Genomic DNA, 20,176 nt, shown 5'->3' on the forward strand with positions numbered 1-20,176 from the left:
TTCTCTTCTAGCTGGAGTGTGAAAGTTTCTCGCGTGTAAGCTGTAGTGGCCTAGGTCTCTGCGGGGATACAGTTCACGTTCATCTTCCTCCTTGCAGGAAAAGCTCCCTGCTCTTGCTCCCTGCAATCAGCAGACCAAGACTTCCATGAGGGCTCTTTAGTTGATTAGCTGAGCGACCACCCGAGGCCAGCACGTTTCCTAAGACGATCTCCTTAAAAGGACCAGCCTGTCTTTAAAAGGAAAAAAAAAGGGGGGGGGGGCAGGGGGTAGCCAGCGAGCCTGAGAAGTCATCAGCAGCCTTTCTTCCCACACTTGCGGTATCACAACAATGATTCACCTCAACACAGGGCGGCAGCTTCCCTAATTAGCCTGGAGACGCTCCGGACCCACACGGTTATAAAAAAACAACTTTTACTTTTATTCAAATGTACAGTTCCCACCCACTGCGCCCACTCCCTCCAGCCCCGGGCCCGCGGGCCGCCTGCTTTGCCGGGCGGATCAGGAGTCCCCTAGGCCCCGCGCCGTCGGGCCGCGAAGCCCCCTGGTGACCTGGAAGGTTGAGCCTGGAGTTGGGGCCGAATCCCTCTCGAGGGTATTCAAGTGAGCCGGAACGTGAACGCCTCGTCCTCCAGGCCCGTCGGGGTCGCTGGTGGACCCCGGCCTCGCCAAGGTAGGGGTGGCCTGGCCCGGAGCCCCGACAGCGTCGCCGAGTGGGCCGGCCAAGGCGGGGCGGCGGGAGCAGCCGCGGGGTGCGCAGGGGTCCCCGCCCGGCGCGTGGGGACAGCCTGGGCCCGCCGGCGCCTTCCCCCACGAGCTGTGGGCAGCGACTCAGGCTGTTGGGTGGCGGCGGCGGCGGCGGGAGCGGCGCGCCGCGGGGGAGGTGCGCGCGGCGGCCGCGGGCGAGCGGAGCCGCGCGGCGTCCGCCCCCGCCGAGCCGAGAGGAGCCGAGCGGAGCCGGCGCGCCCGGGGCTGGGAGCGCGCGCCGAGGCAGGCTGAGGGCCGGCAGCGGGAGCGTCGCGCCCGCGCCTCGCTCTCAAGACCCCGACCAGGGCCGTGGCGAGGCCAGCTGACACCTGCTGCGTCGGGCCGCGGGCCGCAGCGTTCCCGCGCGGGTGCCGGAGCGGTTTCGGGCGGGGGCCGCCGGGCGCGCGCGCCCACGGCAGGAGCGTTCCCCGCACGCTGCGGACGGTGTTCCTCCAGCGCTTCGCCGAGCCCGGGCCACGCTCCTGAGCCAGGTACCCGGGCGGTCTGCAGCGGGCTGGCCTCGAAGCGTGCGTGGGCTGGCGACCGGTGGCGCGGGGAGACCTGGGCGGGGGCGGCGCGGACCCAGTAGCGCCCCGACGTCTGCCCAGGTGTGTGGCCGGCCAGGGCAGAGCCCACGCGGCCAGGTGCCCCTCGGACTGGGGGTTGGGGGGGTGGGGGGGCCGCGTGGGGCAGCGCGGGCCTGGGCGGAGATGAGCCAGACACGCTCACGCAAGTGCCCAAAGTTTCCCTTTGCTCACTTTGCTGGACTTAACTTTGAATTGTGAGGTGAAGCATAGCAGTTTCAAGCTTTAAGAGGGAAGTCGATCTTGCTGGGTCTGGATCGTTAGTATACGAAGTATTTGTGCCTGCTGTCTCTAAAGGCCATGGCAGGAGAAATTAGTGGACAAAGTCACTAAATGCCTTTTTTATGTGTTAGTTAATGGTTTATTTGTAGACAGGTTTTAGGCTTCGGTTACAAGCCACCAGTAAGGGATTCTGGGTTCCATGTAAGAAATATTCAAATTGGGGGGCGTTGTCTTAAAAAAATTATAGTTGACATGCAATGTTGTATGAGTTTCCAGGGTATGATTTGACAGTTCTATAAGTTACGCAGTACTCACCACAGTGTTCAAAATTTTAATCAACAACATATATCTTGAACAGATGCTTCATATCTGGCAGGGCTTTAATTTGAGGTTAATAACAGCATAGGTAGTTACTCAAATGAGCTAACATTTGGCTTTGAAATGCAGGGAAAAAGGAATGCCACCGTTTGAATCGGACTTGTGTAGGTACAGGCTGACAGCTGGCATCGTGTCACTGCTGAACACTTAATTTTGAGCCAGGAAATCTCTCCAGTGAGAGACAAGCAGCTGTGTGATCTTTTTAGAGGATCACCCCATACCTTCTCAAGCTATCTTAAAATATCCTCCCTTATTCAAGCCTGCAAGCTTTCTTCATTTACATAACGCAGGCAGTGGACCATGGAATAGAATCTATTTAGACCCCTGGTATTCAATCTGGAACTCAGTCACCTCATCCCCCACACACCTGGAATTATGGAGCAGGGGGGTCACTCCTGAGAGCCCTTTGAGGTTATAAAATTGTGGGGGGAAACATCTGGAGAGGGCCCCGCAGTGGTGTCTGGGATCCCTGCCTTTGGGAGCTGGTGGAGAAGGGTTGAACTGGCTGGCTTCCTGGCTCTGCCCCAGTCCTGTGCTGAGCCATGTTGGAGCCTGAGGCAAAAGGAAAAATCACTAATCTGGATCCTGTCTTTAGTTAAAATTGTAATATTTAGCACGACATAGATTTTGTGTTTATTTTGACGTTTTAAAACACTGCATTAAGACGTTTGCCTTGTGGAGCTTTTGGTCTCCCTTTAAATTTTGCATCTGAGGTGAATGCCTCACTTGCCTCACCGTAGTTCTAGACCTGCCTGTGAGTCCAGGTGCTTAACTTCTGCAAGCATCAGTTTCCTCACCTATAAAATAAAAAAAAAAGTAGACCCTCCATGGATGCTGTACAACTAAAGCGTAGCATCTGGCTGTTTACATAGGACTAGGCATATGGGACCCATGAAAGGGTGGCTGTCCTATTTGTATTTTCCCGAATTTTCCTGAGTTTTGGTTTGCACTCAGCAAAATGGGAGTAATAATAGCCAATTCACAGGGATGCTGTCAGGGTTAAATGAGAGAATGTGTGTGAAGGCGCTGGCCCTCCTGGAGGGTAAGTTTTCTGTGATGGCTTGGTGGGCCCCGGATTTGCCTTGCAAGGTCACAACCACTTGTTTTCCCCTCTGGACGTTAGCCTTGTGCCTTGTCATGCACAGACACTCATAAATTCTGTTTGTGTTGCATTGAGACCCCACAGAAGCTTTTGAATCAAAGTAGAGATGTTTCTTGCCCAGGACTTATTTTGGAGTGGTGAAGTTCACCAGCCACAAGTTGTAGTTAGCAAAATGTTTTATAAATGAACTTAATTTTGCTACTCCAAACAAACAACTTTGGTTCCCTTTTGGTATATTTAGTCCTTGTTTATGATTGTGATTTTCCTGAGCCTAAGTCAAGTGATATTATCTCAGTCACTAGCTTAAGGCAGCTTGGTCCCTTGAGAGTCAGTCTCTCAGTCTCTCTAGGTTACTCTTGGGGGCCCCTTCTCCCCACAGGTGGTCTCTGGGCACCAGGACAAGGTTGGCATCATGTAAAGGTGTGTGGGAGAGTGGCCTCTTGCTGGCCTTCTATTCCTCTTGCTGATGCATTTCCCATCACCACCACTGAGCCTTCTTTCCCTCCTCTACTGAGTGTGATCCAGCTGGGTGTCACTGGGGTGAGCTACAGCTGGGACCTGGCTCCTGCAACTGGCTGTGAGGTCGGCACACTCTGGCTCTCTTCTAGGTCTCTCCTGGGCACCCGAGAAACTGCCCGGATCATGTGGCACTATGTTAGGCTTCCATTTCTGCTCTACTGTGTGGTCCTCAGTGTTCCCAATAGGAAGCAGGACAAAAACTTCCCATGTTTTGTGTTCCCCTCAACCTTCCATGGATTTTTCTTCCCTCACCACCTCTTCTCTAGGTGGTGCAAAGCGGTGGGGGGGGGGGAGGGTGCTCAGTCCCTTCAGCTTCCCCTTTTCTTAGTACTGGAAGAGTGTTTTTTTTTTTAAGATTTTATTTTTAAATAATCTCTATACCCAACATGGGCTCAGACTTACAACCCTGAGGTTGAGTTTCATGCTCCACTGACTGAGCCAGTCAGGCACCCCAAGAGCTTTTTTTTTTTAACCTGTGGGGCAAGAGTCTTAAGTCATATCTTCTGTTCTCTGTGCACTATGACTTAGAATAAAAAAAGAATTAAACATCATCTCACCTCCCCACACCCCCCCACCTTTGAAAAATCAGATGCATCCTTTTTTTTTTTTTAATTTTTTTTAACGTTTATTTATTTTTGAGACAGAGAGACAGAGAATGAACGGGGGAGGGTCTGAGAGAGAGGGAGACACAGAATCCGAAACAGGCTCCAGGCTCTGAGCTGTCAGCCCAGAGCCCGACGTGGGGATCAAACTCACGGACCGCGAGATCATGACCTGAGCCGAAGTCGGAGGCTCAACCGACTGAGCCACCCAGGCGCCCCCAGATGCATCCTGATGAGGTGGGAAGGAGGCAGGGAAGAACAAACTGGGAAAATAGGGAAAAAGTTCCCTTCCTCTCCCTGCTCTCCGTCTTTCTGGCCACGCTGACCTGGGTTATGGGCACTGGACTTCTTAATACATGAAAAAGACTGGGAAAGATATAGAACCTGCTGGAAATACCAGTCACAGGCTGGGAGGAAATGGGGAAAGAGCAGCTTTGAAGCTTTGTTGGTGGGTGGGAGAAGAGACTAGTTTTCTGCTACACATTACTGAGTCCAGCCCAGTAAACCAGTTTCAGGTGGATTAATGTCTTTCAAACCATTACCCCCTATTTATGCTGCTGTTTCTTCATCATCAGAATGATCCACTGTGTGCTTTGCATTTACTAAAAGCATAAGAGAAACAGAAAAATCCAAGTCATAATTAGTTGCTTCTTCAGGGTGCTTAGGAATTATTTGAAGAATAAGATTAGCCTTTAGGAAGTCTAAAGCTGTAAACCCAAGCTCTGGGTTTTGTTTTCACACTCAGTGGTTGGAAGGTGAAGTGGTCAGGGAAGGCTTCTTGGAGGGGGTGACTTTAAGTAACATTAAGACTTTGCCACATGGATGTGAGATGAAAGAGAGCTTTCCATGAGAAGGAGCTCTTGAGTGCCTAGAGACAGAAAGGCCTTCCCAGGGGTGGCCTTTCAGGATGTGCTCATGGCTTGACCCTTCTTGGTGTCATGTTTATCCTTTTTGTTGTCTAGGTACCTGTAAACACTGGCACAGTTACTGTCATCTGTAGGTAGGACAACAGGAGTGGTCAGCTCTCTAAATTCCTTGTGTTTTCCCAAACTAATGGAAATCAGAGGTGTTTTCATCTACCCTGTTTTCTTAGATATTTGCACCTGGAAAATAATTTCAAACTTTTGGGTCAGGTCAGTGGTCCTTGAGATATGTTTGTGATTCTGATGAGTTAGTTACCTTGGAATTCTTTGTATTGCTTTAACGTGCTATAACCCATAATTCTGAGCTCAGTGGGTCATGAACCAGAAGATGCCATGTGAGTACTCATGGAATTTAGTGGCTAATAGACAGGGAACAGTGAGACAGGTGTGACCATGCACCCAGGGGCTCCTTCTCATTGGTGTCAACCCCTGACTCCATGCAGACACTTGTACTTTTCAGATGCAGATTCCTGGTAGGAAGGACTCTCAAATATTTTTCTTATGATTAAGGTATCTGTGAAAAGAAATTACAGAAGATCTTTTTGAAAGGTGAGGAGTAGACAGTTATTTAGTTGCTCAAGCCTCTTCCTATCCCTGGTGTGTGAGGCTAATTTGTAAATGTATGAAATTTGAGAACTTCTGGAATACTTGGCCTCACATCTGAGGTCCATTCACCAGTCTCTGCATCCTTTCTGACCCCCAAATTCTCGTGTTTGTGGGAGGCAATAGAAGCATTAGCTGTGGTGTGCGATTTTCCCAAGAAACTGCTCTCTGAATGTGGCATATGAAAATGTCAGAGGTGTTTTGCTTTCTTAAAGTAAGTGATCCAGCCAAGGGGGGCAGTCAGGGCGCTGGTTTCAGCTGTGGCACTTAAGAGTCCCTGTGACCTCAGGCACCCCAGAGAATGGGGGGGGGGGTTTACTCATATGCACACACACACACACACACACACACACACACAAGCATTACTTGAGGTATTGTATCAGCAGAAGAAATGCTTCATAAATTATTTATGACTATTCTTCCATTTCCTTTCTTAGAACGTGAAGGGTACTTATTATAATTCCCAATTAGGACCCCTAATAAAGTACCCTACAGCAATAAAGGGTCCTTCTGCATCTGAGATCTGATGGCATTTAAGGAAAATGAGCAAATGTGCTACAGAGTGACCCTGAGAAAAGTTAGTGGTAGATGTCATGTGGGGAAAGGCCTTGATGCAATTTAAAGCACACAGTGAGAAGTGAGGGGAAAGCAATGGGAAGGGTAGCACAGGTAGGATAGGGTGAAAGTGGGTGGAAGACCTTCAGCATCTGGGTCCTGGGGTACACTGTGGTCATGGGCTCCATCTCTCTCTACAGCATTAGCTGTCCCTGCTAATATGTGGTTACAAGGACCAGTTAAAGTACTAGCGGAAGGGCCATAGATGGGACACACACACACACACACACACACACACACACACACACTTGTTCTATTGGTGAGACTCGTAGGGACAATTCTGCCCTGCCACATCTGTGGCTCCTCAGCGAGCCTGATGAACAGCCATGGATTAGAAGATCAGAATGGGTGTCACCAATGGGTAACCAAATTGCAACCAATATTAGGTTTCTCTTATATATTTAATGTTATACATAAGAATACGTCATGAATATTTAGTACCTTTTCAGCATTTAGTGTATCATGAATATTTACTGCCCAGCTACTTTGGGTATATTTAGTACCTCATGAATATTAGGTATCTCTTGTCCTTCCACACCTTTCTGTCTGTTTGATATACACATGTTCTCTTTACTGAGTTTTATCTATACTAAACATATCTTATAAGTCATCCATCCCCTTTGCTGTCTTTTCTTTAGAACTGAATATTCTCAAATAACATGACAAATGTACATTACACCAGCCTAGTCTCTTAAAATAAATTTCCAGGTTGTATATATTTTTGTGAAGCCATTGTCCTATCAGGATGGGTGTCTGAGGTGTGTGGGGGCCTCTGGGACCGGGTGTAGGTCTGTATAGGCTGATAAAGCTTGCTCATGTGCACTTCAAGTTTGCAGATGGACAGTGAACTGTGTGCTCAGGGCTGGTTTCTGCTCTTGGCCCCTCAGGAAAGAAGTGACCATGGGAGAATGTCCATCCGAGAGGCTATACCTGTTGTTTTGAGCCTTGCGCAAGCTGGTCTCAACTCTTAGCTCTTTTTGGTTGGGTGCAGCTGTGTGGCCAGGCACAACATCTGCACCAGCAGGGACAGGGACAGGGACAGGGACAGGAGCATTGGATGTGGGGTCACAGTTCACCTGGGGCCTAGGCTCAGCCCTGGGCCTCTTGAGTTCTCCTCCCTGGTCTGCAGCTGATGTGGGCAATGCAGAGCTGCTCTGGAGCACCATCCCCTCTCTGCACCTGCTGTTCCAACCTGTGTCTAATACCACACTCCTGGTCCAGAGGTTCCATCATCTTGCTTTAATACATTAATTACTCCCCATTTCTTCCCCTCTATTCCCTGAAAAGTGGTAGCAGGAACTTTTTCATGGGTCCTTTCTGCATGGACAATTTGTGACATGGAAGCGACAAGCGCGAACCCTGCTGATGGAAATGGGGAGGAGGATGGGATTTGGGGGCGGGTCAGGCCCACGCACTGGACATCGTACCACTTCACCTGGTGCTTTGTTCTCTGTGAACTGGGCTTATTTCCTCAGGAACTGAAGTGGTCACGTATGTTTGGATGGTTGCTGGGTGGCAGCTGCATGCTCCATTGGAAATCAGATCTTTAAATCACCATGTATTAGCGTTTCCAGTATACCGTCTGGGTGAAACAGGCTCTTCACGTGCAAACACAAAACATTTTGCAGATCTGAGTCACTGTTTTCTGAGGCTTGGCCTGTGTCATCTTGTTTTCATCATGGCCTCCATGAGCAGAGATGGTTCTTTCAGCTGAGGTGTTCGTGCTAGCAAGGCTTCCCTGGTACCACGTTTAGAGCTGAAATTACTGGTTGTGTTTCATGGGCCCTGGGGCAGCCCAGAGGCATCCCTCGATAGTGGAGGAACCACTGCAGGCAAGACTCTGCCAGGCCAGCAGGCAGGGAAGGCCCAGAAGGTCGTGAACTTGGCGTGGGGCAGGCCTGCCAGCCGCCCAGAATGCCGACCAGACGTGTGATTTGGCTCGTCGCAGTCAGGCTGCTCCTTGGCTGCTCCCTTGTGTGGCACAAGGCCAGGTGCGGCACAACAGACTGGCTCCACCACGAGGCAAAGCCGGGGGCAGAACATGAGTGGGCGTCTTGCTAGATCTGGGGGCACGTCCTCCCAAATTTTTGTCTGTGCTATACCGAATATTCATGTGTGTGTGCACGCAAAAGTACCTGTTTAATATGAAGAGGTAATATCTACATTGTTTCGTGCTGCCCTTGCTTTCTTTCTTTCTTTCTTGTATATGTCTTTATTTGAGAAAGACAGAGAGAGTGCGCACGCAAGTCGGGGAGGAGGAGAGAAAGAGGGAGGGAGAGAGTCCCAAGCAGGCTCTGCACTGTCAGTGTGCAAAGCCCGATGCAGGGCTTGAACTCACGAACTGCAAGATCATGACCTGAGCTGAAATCAAGAGTCAGATGCTTAACCAACTCAGCCACCCAGGCGCCCCTGCCTTTTCAAAATTAGTATTGTGTGTTGAGTCTCTTTTCCACATTGCTAGATATTCTTTCTTAGTATTGGTTGTGTGGCTGTGAGGAGCTCCCATAGGATGGGCAGGCCCAGCCTACTTAACCCAAGTCCTCTGTTGGATCGATGTCTACTTAAATTATTTTCAACCCTTAGCCACTTAGTAATGGTAGGACGGTGAACATCTTTGTCATGCTTATAATCCAAACATTTGTCTGGTTGGTTCCTTCCAAGTACTATCTCATAAGTAGATTTCCTGTGTATGTACATGCCTCCTCCTTTAATATGCCCTGCCTGGAATAATTTTTTTTTTCACACCAAGGTGTGTGTGTGTGTGTGTGTGTGTGTGCATGTGTATATGTATGAGAGAGAGAAATTTCCCTCCTCTTGGCCAACAGTGTCTTCAACATCTGTGTTATTCAGGATTTGCTCAAGTTAGTTTAGGCAGAAGAGGATTTAATGCAGGAAATTCAGGGCCAGCAGAATCATTGGAAGCTTGGCCCTTGGCCAGACCTACAGGAGTGACCCCCAGAACAACACTGCAGGGCTGGCTGGACAGAAGCTGCTGCCTCCAACCCCAGACCCATTCCGTGGAGGGTCCCTCCTGCTCAGTGTACATCCATGAAGCTGGGGACAAGGCTGTGGGACTTCCACACCCTTCTCCCCGCATGGAAAAACCTTATGCTTCTGCGGAGGTGGTGGTGTCTGTTAGCAGGGATGCACAGGAGACTCTTCCACGTGGGGAGCCTGGCAGGGAGGGAGGCTAGGAAGTCAATTTATGAACTATATTTCTCCTTGGTTTTCTAGCCTCTAGCAGGCAGTGAATAAGCCAGGGAGTGTCAACAGAATCTCAGCCTTTATTTGTTTTTCTAATGTTGTCCTTTTAGTGTTGTATCTGAAGCAGGCAGAGGTGAGGTTCACAGAATGTAACCACAGGTATGGTGATGGGCCTGGGTCCCTGTCTCACAGAATCAGTTGTTCTGCTCTCAGAGAAGGCCCAGAATCTTTCACGGATAAGGTTTTCATTTCAGTTGCCTTGGACATGAGCCCCAGTCCCCTTCCTACTCACTCTTAGAAACCAGATTAGAAGCTTCTCCAGCCTGAGCTTTGTTCAGATAGGTGACAAAACAACATGAAGCCATGTACCAATAGTTCCTGCAGACTTGCCTTTTCTATGAACCATGTATTTGAAAATCAGATCCCTGGAGACCTGCCTCAGTGGGAAGGGTGTGGGTTGTCTAGTTGTTTTCTCTTGACATTGGAGACCCTTTGCTCTCTCCCCCTTTCTTGGTGGTGTCGTGTTAATGTTGAACAGCCCTGTTATTAGGCATGGGGAGGAAGCAGGAGTTAGCGTACTGTCAAGTTAAGACTCAGATTTTTTTTCATGAGCCATAATTGATCAGCAGTCAATTTATGAACTATATTTCTTCTTGCCTCTCCAAACAGGCTTTTGTGCATAATTACTGTGAATTCAGGTGTCTGTATAGTGCCAAGTTCCCCCTCTGAGTGGATTACTGCATTTTCAGTTGTTCAGGAAAAGCATTGCTGAGGAAGGGTTCCAGGAAAGACTGTGTCTTTAGCAACCCTCAGCCCATGGGTGGCCCATGGTGTTTTGGTGACTGTGGGGGTCAGCTACCAACCTGATATGCACACCTTTCTGGCCCTAAACAGGCCCTCCACCCCTTACAGTAAATTTTACCCTTCAGAGATTGACTATTTAAAGCAACCTGATGGTCCCTAACTCAAAGCTCTGAGGGAGATGCTGGGGGTGAGGAAAGAAGGAGCCCAGCTTCCTCCCAACTCCAGATGGGATGTGACAGCCTTTGGGACCAGTTCTTGGAGGGTCCAAAAGATCATTATTTTAGAGACCCATCAGAGAAACCCATATCTTTTACAAAGGAGAACGTATTGGTGATTTGATATATCCCAAGTGATTCACTTCGGGTTTCAACAGCACCTTCCTTCTGTAAATTAAAAATAGAACTTGACAGAGCCGGTCACTATACGGTAAAACCTTGGTTTGCGAACACAATTCATTCTGGAAAACATGCTTATAATCTAAAGCTCTTGTATATCAAAGCGAATTTCCCCATAAGAAATAATGGAAACTCAGATGATTCGTTCCACAACCCAAAAATATTCCTGTAAAAATGATTACAATACTGTAATATAATATAAAGAAAATACAAAATATAAAGAGAAATAAACAAATTAAGCTGCTCTTACCTTTGAAAACCTTCGTGGCTGATGTGAGGGAGATGAGAGAGGAGGATTATTGTGTAGGATGACTTTTACTATCACTAACGGAATCACTGCTGTCTGTTGGCTCAATGGAATCTTTTTCTGTATGGAGGCAATTGAATAGTCTCACATTGATATTGACTACAGTACAATATTAATAAGCACTTGTCATATACTGTATTTAATGTAACTGGCAATAGGTAGTAGAGGAAAGGGTCTGTATCTGCAGGAAGCCTGACCTAGAATGAAACAAAGCATCCCAAGCTTACTCGTGTATGGAAAAGCAAAGGACAGTTCATTGGTGCTTTGAAGTGACAAAAAATACACTAGTGCCAGTTGTGGGCACTCTCCAACGTTCTAAAAAGTCACTGATTTCTGCCAAACACTGGGGCCTGAGACAGAGCATCCTAGCATGGGAGATCACCTGTAATCCCACAGAGAGAGAGAAAGAGAGAGAGAGAGAGAGAGAGAGAGAGAGAGAGAGAGAGAGAGAGAAAGAGAAACCATTGGCTCAGTTGTGATCATGTGATGTTTGGCATCACATTCTGCTCATATCACAAGACATTGCTCATTTATCAATTTAAAATTTATAGAAATATTTGCTCATCTTGCAGAATACTCTTAGAACAAGCTACTTGTAATCCAGTACTATACTTACTACCTGTTGAACACTGGGCACCATTTTGGGTATTTCCCCTTCATCATCTCACTGAAGCCTGTGATCACGCTGTACATTTTATAAATAAGGAAACTGAGGCCCCGAGAGGTGAAGTAACTTGGCCAGGGTTCCTCAGCTAGTGAGTGAAAGAGCTGTGAACCCAGCTCCACTCACCGCTCCCCCTGTTTCTCTCAGAAGATGATTTCCCCTTGAAAATAGCCTCTGTTTCCGAGGATGTGGAGAAACAGGAACCCTCTTGCACTGTTGGTGGGAATGCAAACTTGTGCAGCCACTCTGGAAAACAGTGTGGAGGTTCCTCAAAAAATTAAAAATAGAACTACCTTATGACCTAGCAATTGCACTACTAGGAATTTACCCCAGGGACACAGGAGTGCTGATGCATAGGGGCACATGTACCCCAATATTTATAGCAACACTGTCAACAGTAGTCAAATTATGGAAAGAGCCTAAATGTCCATCACCTAATGAATGGATAAAGATGTGGTTTATATATACAATGGAATACTACTTGGCAATGAAAAAGAATGAAATCGTGCCATTTGCAGCAACGTGGATGGAACTGGAAGGTAATATGCTGAGTGAAATAGAGAAGTACAGATATCATATTTGTCACTCATATATAGATCTTGAGAAACTTAATGGAAGGCCATGGGGAAAGGGAAGGGGAAAAAATAGATACAAACAGAGAGAGAGGGAGGCAAACCACAAGAGACTATTAAATACAGAGAACAAACAGGGTGGATGGGGTAGAGGGGAAAATGGGTGATGGGCATTGAGGAGGGCACTTGTTGGGATGAGCACTGGGTGTTGTATGTGAGCCAATCTGACAATAAATTATAGTAAAAAAACCTGTTTCTCTAGTGTGCAACCGAGGTACTTACCCACACAAGCGCTGTGTGGTTGTTGGCTTTATTGCTGTTACTATTTAGCGAACATGCCCAGATGCTGTCATGATTGCTTTACCCTCACTGTTTTTATCCCGATTTTACAGGGGAGCAAACTGAGGCACAGGGAGGTTATGGGACTTACCTAAATCACCAGTACCCAGTGGAGCGGGGATTTGAACCCAGTGTCCTTTCCTTGTTGCCCTGCTTTTAACCTGTCTTGAACTTTTAACTTGCAATGACTGGGAAGTGTCCTTATAACTCCCCCAGGCTTTTACTTAATGGGAGGGAACACTCTTGGAAAATCAGTCCTATTGGTGTTCACAGAGCCTGGAGGGGCTCCTTACTCCCCAGTCAGATTCCTTCTGAGCCCACCTCCCTGACATTCCAGCCACAACTGGAGTCTAGGTGGAGACCTTTCTTCCCTCCTGCCTCTCTCTCTCGGCTGCCTGCAGCAGATTTTGCAGGAAAGGAGAGGAGGGGAACGTCACGGATGGAGGTGGCAAGGGCACAGGCTGAAGGCTGGGCTAACCACACCCTGGCAGACCCCTGGCTGTTTGGGTGACCTTGAGGACAGCCTTGATCTCACTTTCCAACTGCACGCACTGGGAGATTGAGATACGTGCCTCCCAGGGTTGTTGGGAGAAGAAAAGGCAATAGTTTATGTGGAAATGGCAGACGTGCTGTAACCAGTGTATAAGAGTGAGTTAGAAATGACCTTTTATTTTAATTGTTATTATAATTTAGCCCTTTTTATTAATACATTTCTAGGAAGAGTAAGGCCTCGTGACTGGGGGCTCTGGGCACAAAGCCTAACTCTCCTGTTCTCCAGCCTCATGGTCTCTCAGTGCCTGGGTTCCCCATGGGGGTGGGACTAGCATCCCTAGGATTCATGTGGGGACTGGCTGGAGTGCTAATGTCCCAGGGCAAGCACGTACTTAGCCCCAGCTCTTAAGTACTTGCTCACCTGAAGGCCTGCAAGTTAAATGGCTGCCATCTGTGAGAATAAAAACCAAAGTGGCAGTGGGGGAGAACGGATTGGAGCCACCAATGGTTGAACAGGTATGTCTTCCAGGCACTATTAGGCACTTATATGACCTCACTAATTCTGCGAATAACCTTTAAAAGTAGAAATGATTGTCACTCTTTTCAGGTGAGGAAACTAAAGCTCAGGGAGGTGAAGGTGATGTGCGGGTCCCCATCACAGGAGACCCAGGGGGCTGCATCCTGAGTCTTTCTGGCTCTATGGGGCTATTCTAAGTGAACTGTTCACCATGCACCAGCATGATTAACTGCAGGAACAAATACTTCCCCCAAAATCATCTGTTCTTGTTTCTCCCCCATTCCCAGATAAACACTGCTGTTGTGGCATCGTGTTATGCTCTCCTAGTTCTTTGCTCTTCTGATGGACATAGACAGAGTCTTTTGTGCAAAGTGGCAGTTTAAACCCCTCACGGCCAACCAAACTGGAATTCCCATCTGAACTCACGTCAAGGAGCAGTATCCAGGATGGCTGCCGTGGTGTTTGGTTTCTTAAAGGCTGTTGGTTCTCCCCTAAAGCTAGAGTGCCTGGTCTTTCTGAGAATGAGGGTCCCTTTGTAACATTGAACAATTTGGGAAACCTTTCACATGACAGTTACTGTATTTTCATGAGCCATCAAGAAGTGTCACTGCTCAGTATAGCTTTAGTATTAGAAATATACAGGTCATCAGGGCGCCTGGATGGCTCCATTGGTTTAGCATCTGAATCTTGATTATGGCTCAGGCCATGATCCCAGGGTCGTGGGATCCAGCTGATGCTCAGCATGGAGCCTGATTAAGATTCATATTCTCTCTCTCTCTCTCTCTCTCTCTCTCTCTCTCTCTCTCTCTCTTTCTCTGCCTCACTCATGTGCTCTCTCTCTCTCTTAAAAAAAAAGGGAGAAAAAAGAAAAGGAAAAAAAAGAAATACACAGGTTGTCTTAGCCACGTAGGGACCCTGAGGCACCTGAGACCCCTCTCTTCTACATGGACTCTAACAGAAGGCTCTGGGACTCTTGCAGCCATGTCTTTCCCTCAGTAACCCAGTCTCAAAGGGTGCCTTGGCCTCCTGTCTACCTGTGAGAGATAGCCAGGTATTGAGCTAATTTGAATACAAAATCTATAGCCAGAAGAAAACCAGGCAAAAGTCCCTGAGACAAACTTGTCAGTTTAACCAGTCCCACTGGTTAAAGTCCTTGTCTGTTTATTCAGTGTTCCTTCAGGACACACTTATTAAGGCCCCTGTGAAGCTCACAGTCTATACAGTAGCTCTAGATATAAAGGCATAAGTGCAGTGAATGTGACAGGTGAGGGCAGTGGATTCCACTGAGGCAGGCTGTGCAGGGTCTGGGTTGTAGAGACACTGGCCAGGCTTGAGCTGGGTCTTCCACAGGGAGTTTGCAGGGAACCCTGCTGGGCTCATGGTAGGATGGAGCTGACTGGCCCAGTAGCTATGGGAGGCTGAGAGTCCATAATAGTTTTAGGGCCCACAACAATGTTTTAATTTCTTTTAAAATCCAAAGGAAAACATGAACTTTAGGCTCAACAAAATGTGTTAATATATAATAACATCATCTTTATGCTGATGCAACTGTAACATATACTTTTTAAATTTTTCTTTAATAGAGGAAGGGGCCTATGTAGGCAAAGGTGCCTAGAGCCCAAAACAGCCATAATGTGGCAGGATGGCAGAGTGACCTCCTGACCCAGGGAACTGCCTGAGCTGAGTCACACAGGCAGGGATGACCCAGGTTAGGAAGGGACCGCTCAGAGGCTTGGCTTAGCAATGCAATGGGGTTGGGGGAAAAGCAGAGACCCTGAAAAGACCGTCTCAACTTTGGCCACAGCCTGTTCATTGAAGGCAAACAGCCCTTGGTTTTGCAGGCTCAGGACCAAGTGTTTGGGTGCCTCAGCCTTAGGCATCACTGAGAGGTAGATGCGAGGGAATTTTAGGACCTTCAGAATATTAGCTAAACCCAGAAAAGGTTGGATTTCTCAAATGTGAGGTATTTGCGGCGGGGCGGGGGGAGGGGGTTCTAGTCCCACCCTGGTCACTTGGGGTTGAGGCTTACACCTTTGAAAACATTTCCTCATCTGAAAGCTGGGGCAGTAATTCATACAGTTTTGCTGAGGGAATTAGATAGCACATGTCGAGTGCCTTCCTAGCCCAGTGCCTGGCCTGTAGGCACTGTCAAATGCTGGTTTCTTCTTTCCTTGTATACTTGGCCTCACTCAGGGCAGGCCAAGGAGATGGAGGTGTGCTTACCTGGGCCGTGCCTTGGCCTGGTACCAGCACCACTTGTGGCTGCCCTAGCCTTACCTACCAGGCTGACTCAGAAGGTCTGGGTGGGACCATAATTTGTGTTTAACAAGCTTTACAGGTGTATCTGCTGTGTGGCCAGGGTTGAGGGCTTTGGCCTTCACCTGAGCACGTCTGTGCCACGGTTTGGTAGATTTGATTTCCAAGACCGAGGCTCCCACCTTTTTGAGGGAGGGAGGAGCCTGAGGCCTCGTGTGGGGAGAGTCCAAGAGCGCAAGGCTGGGCTGGCCTGGGTCCCATCCACCCTGAAGAGGCACAGGCACTCCTTTGTCCTCGGCCCCACGGGCCTCCCCTTCTTCCTGGAATACTTCTTTCTTTTGGCTTGAGGAATGAGCAGAGCTGAGTGGCTTTTCTCCACACTGACGTTTCCAGTTTCCCTCATCTACTTTGTCAACACACGTTTGTTGCAGCCATGTGCATGGCACAGTGATTTGAGGCAGGACAGCTTAGATGTGGGACAGGCCTTCATGGCACCACCTGATAGAACACAGATGTGTGCCTCTTATCATAAAGTAGACTAAAGTAAGGGCTACTCCACAAGGTGCACACCCTGTGGGGATTAATGAATTGAGATTACGGAGGCAGCGTTGATGGATCTGGAGGAGTGAATGCCACTTCTACGGTCAGGGTAGCATGTCCAGTTGGAGGGAGAGTGTGGCATGTGTAGGACAGGCCGTGTCTGATGGCACAGGACACGGACGGTATGGAGGGCTGAAGAGGGCAGCAGAGTTTAAAGAAATGGGCTGTGGCTGGACTAGGAAGGCTGGGCATCCCACAGGAAAGTGCTGGCACTCTTGAGTGGTCATGTCCCTGGGGGCTTGTGGAGGCGACCACTCAGTAAGGGCTTTGGAACCAGCTGTGCTTGGCTCAGGAGAAGTTGTAGAGACAGTGCTTACCCACAGAAGTGTGTGCCGTGAAGCCTCTCTGCCTGTGAAAAAAAAAAAGTCAGGAAATGTGATGGAGAAGCTGTTCCCTTCACTATAGAATCAAAGATGGAACACCTAGGAAAGGCACTCATAGGAAATGTGTAGAACCTGTATGCAGAACACGATAAGGTTGCCCTGGAGACACAAAAGAGCAATTGTATAAATAAAAATGTTCAGCATGCTTCTGGAAGGGAGGGGTCAATATTTTACATATTTAAGTTGTTCCCAAATTATGGATTTAATGCAACTCCCAGCCAGAACCTGGATGGATAACCTACCAGATATTGAAACATTATAAACTTAAATGAAACATTTTGATATTGGGATGATAATATCATGGTAAACATATCCATGAAACAGACTAGAAAGTCTGGAAAATAGAAGTTAATAGATTTAGTTAATATTTAACCCCTTGGGAAACCATCAGGTCTTTTATTCGTATCAAACCTCAAAATATACTCCCTGAAATATATAAATTTTAAAATGAAATGATGAGGGGCGCCTGGGTGGCTCAGTCAGTTAAGCATCCGGACTTCGGCTCAGGTCATGATCGCACGGTCCGTGAGTTTGAGCCCCGCGTTGGGCTCTGTGCTGACAGCTCAGAACCTGGAGCCTGCTTCAGATTCTGTGTCTCCCTCTCTCTCTGACCCTCCCCCGTTCATGCTCTGTCTCTCTCTGTCTCAAAAATAAATAAACATTAAAAAAAAATTTTTAAATGAAATGATGAAATTCACTTTAGCTAAGTATTTGAGAAATTATCAGATGAGAAACATCTTTTTACATGTGATACCAGAGACAGGAGGCACAAGGCTAGAATTGTTTTTGTTTGTTCATTGGGGAGAATAAAAACTGTAGTACACCAATAGGAGAAACCCAAAAGCAAAATCAAAAGTCAATTGATAAACTAAGAAAAAATTCCTGCAATGTGTGTGACACATACCCTCTTACATAAACAAATCATCATTGATATGGAGAAGTGTTATTATGAATAAAGTTGCCAGTAGGAAAGTGGGTAAAGGGTATGAATTTGTTTTAAATGGCAGCAAATGTGAGAAAGAAGGTCAATCTTACAGTAATTAAATAGGTACATATTAAAATTAGATACTACTTTTTTGCTATCAAATGAGCAAGTTTTGGGTGTGTTTTTTTTTGTTTTTGTGAATGATGGTGCTCAGCACAAGTGGAGATGTGTGGCAAGGGCTCTGTTGTGCCTTTAGGAGGGGAAAGTATAAGTGCTCTGCCAAGCAGCTTTGGCATAATGTCCCAAAACCTGTAAAGGAATACATCCTTTATCCTGGTGATTCTACTTTTAGGAATTTTCCCCAAGAAAACAATGAAATATGCAGTCAGAAAGTTTCTATGCAAGGATGTTCCTCACAATGTTATTTATAAGGATGAAAATTTGGAAGCAATTTAAACATCCAATAATGGGGAATGAGTCATTCGCATGCCAGAGAGCAGTGGAGCCCTTGAGAGTGTTTCTGAGGATGTTTAGTCAAAGGAACTTCATGGTCTCAGGCTAAATGAAGAAGGCAGGAAAGATGGCAGCCAGAGCTGAGAGATGATGGGTGTTCAGGACCCCGGAGGGAGAGAGCCAGAGCGAGGAAGGGAGAAGTTTGGGTGAATAGGCCAGCCTTCACATTTGTTTACATTCCCTTCAGCGACTTTTGATTGAACAGGTACTGGGTGCATGGCATTGTCATTTTGGTTCTATTTAGAGCACAAGAAAGTTTGGGTGGACTGATCGAAAGGAAGGGGTGGTGATACTCTCAGAGGCTCAGGCAGGCTCTCACTCAGGGTCACAGACCCGTGTCCCCCCAGCCCCTCCAGACAGGCTCTGCTGTTCTACCCCTCTCCTGGCTGCTCCCCCCTTCCCCAGGAGCTACTTTTTCCTACTTCTTCTTCTCAGTGTGCCTCAGGGATGGGAGTTTAAAACCAAAAAAAAAAAAAATCTGAAAAACCCAAACAAACAAAAACTCAGGAGGTACGATTTTAAATTAAAAAAAAAATCTTTCTGAAAAAGATATTGCCTTCTACATAAAAAAAAAATTTACATGTTATTTATGTATGTGTATAGGGAAAGTACTAGAAGCAAACATTATTAAAATGTTTCTGGTCAGCTCTGACAGAATTATGGGAGATTTAATATTTTTTTTTGTATTTTTTCTTATAATCAGCATGGATGACTTTCTTTAAAAAAAAAAAAGCAGCTGTATGGAGATATAATTGACACACAATGTGCACACGTTTAAGTGCACAATCTGATAAGTTTTGACATATGTACACACCCATAAAACCAACACCACAGTCAAGACAATGAACATATCCATCACCCCCAGAAGTGCCTCATGCCCTTTGTAATCTCCTCTCTCTACTCCTGCAAGACAACCACCCATCCACTCTCTGCCACTGTTACCCAATTAACATTCCCTGGAATTTTATGTAAATTGACTCTTGCAGTATGTAGTCTCCTTGTCTGACTTCTTTGAGTCTCTAATTGTTTTGTAGTTCATCCATATTATTGTGGGTATCAGTGATTTAGTCTTTTTTATTGCTAAGTAATATTTCATTGTGTGGATACAACAGGTTTTTTTTGTTTTTTTTGTTTTTGTTTTTGTTTTGTTTTGTTTTTTACAGCCCAGCGAATTACTTTTGTAATGAAGAAAAGCCCCATTTTTCTAAGCATACCCTGAGATTGGATAGTGTTGTGAGAGTTTGGGTTCCTGCTATCCATCCCTCTCTGGAAGCTTGGGGCAGTTTTCCAGTCCTGACACAGTGACTTTAAGGGCAGCAATCTGGTAAGCCCCGAGGGACCATATGCTATCATTTGCCAAACAAAAGCTTGGCCAAGCCTTTGAACACTTGTGCTGTATATGGTCAGAGTTTGATTTGGGTTCTAAGGAGACTAAGTTCTGGTTAGCAAACATTTTAAAGACCTGCCTTTGTGCTTCACCTCAGTTGTAGAGTTGGAGAAAGCTTTGTTGAAGGAGCTTGACCTCTTGTCACAAATTGGCGTTGAGTTTGTAACTTTCACATGTCACATGGACCCTGGCTGTGCCGCTACCCATCAATGACCGCTCTCCCCCTGTCCCTGCAGCCCTTCTTTTTTTTTTTTTTTCAATATATGAAATTTATTGTCAAATTGGTTTCCATACAACACCCAGTGCTCATCCCAAAAGGTCCTGCAGCCCCTTCTGTGCCCCACCTGCTCAGTGCAGCCCCCACCCCATCTCCCTGCCGCTCCTGTCCTTCCCTCAGACAAAGCTGACAGCCCTCTTCCCTCTGCTCTTGGGTGATTTTTGCAAGGTCTTCCTGTCTCCTAGTTTAACATAAACCTACACAGCTCCTGTAGGACTCCAGACTCCCCGAGGTCTTGGGACAGTCATT

The 20,176-nt window shown here is 47.1% G+C and overlaps 1 protein-coding gene across 3 annotated transcripts in view; it reads left to right on the plus strand.

The window, feature by feature from the left end:
* Nucleotides 1-261: 261 nt before the first annotated feature.
* The window catches only part of CRACDL (CRACD like), a 144,914-nt gene continuing 124,999 nt past the window's right edge, over nucleotides 262-20,176 (plus strand). The window contains exon 1 of one of the 3 annotated variants that reach the window (XM_042981209.1): nucleotides 262-670. The gene's annotated coding sequence lies outside the window, so the exon portion shown is untranslated. Of the gene's footprint in view, nucleotides 671-1,104; nucleotides 1,236-1,338; nucleotides 1,353-20,176 lie in introns of those variants that run through there. The other 2 variants (XM_042981210.1, XM_042981211.1) reach the window with 2 other exon arrangements.

Source organism: Panthera tigris, chromosome A3 (assembly GCF_018350195.1).
Source record: "Panthera tigris isolate Pti1 chromosome A3, P.tigris_Pti1_mat1.1, whole genome shotgun sequence".
Classification (NCBI taxonomy): Eukaryota; Metazoa; Chordata; class Mammalia; order Carnivora; family Felidae; genus Panthera; species Panthera tigris.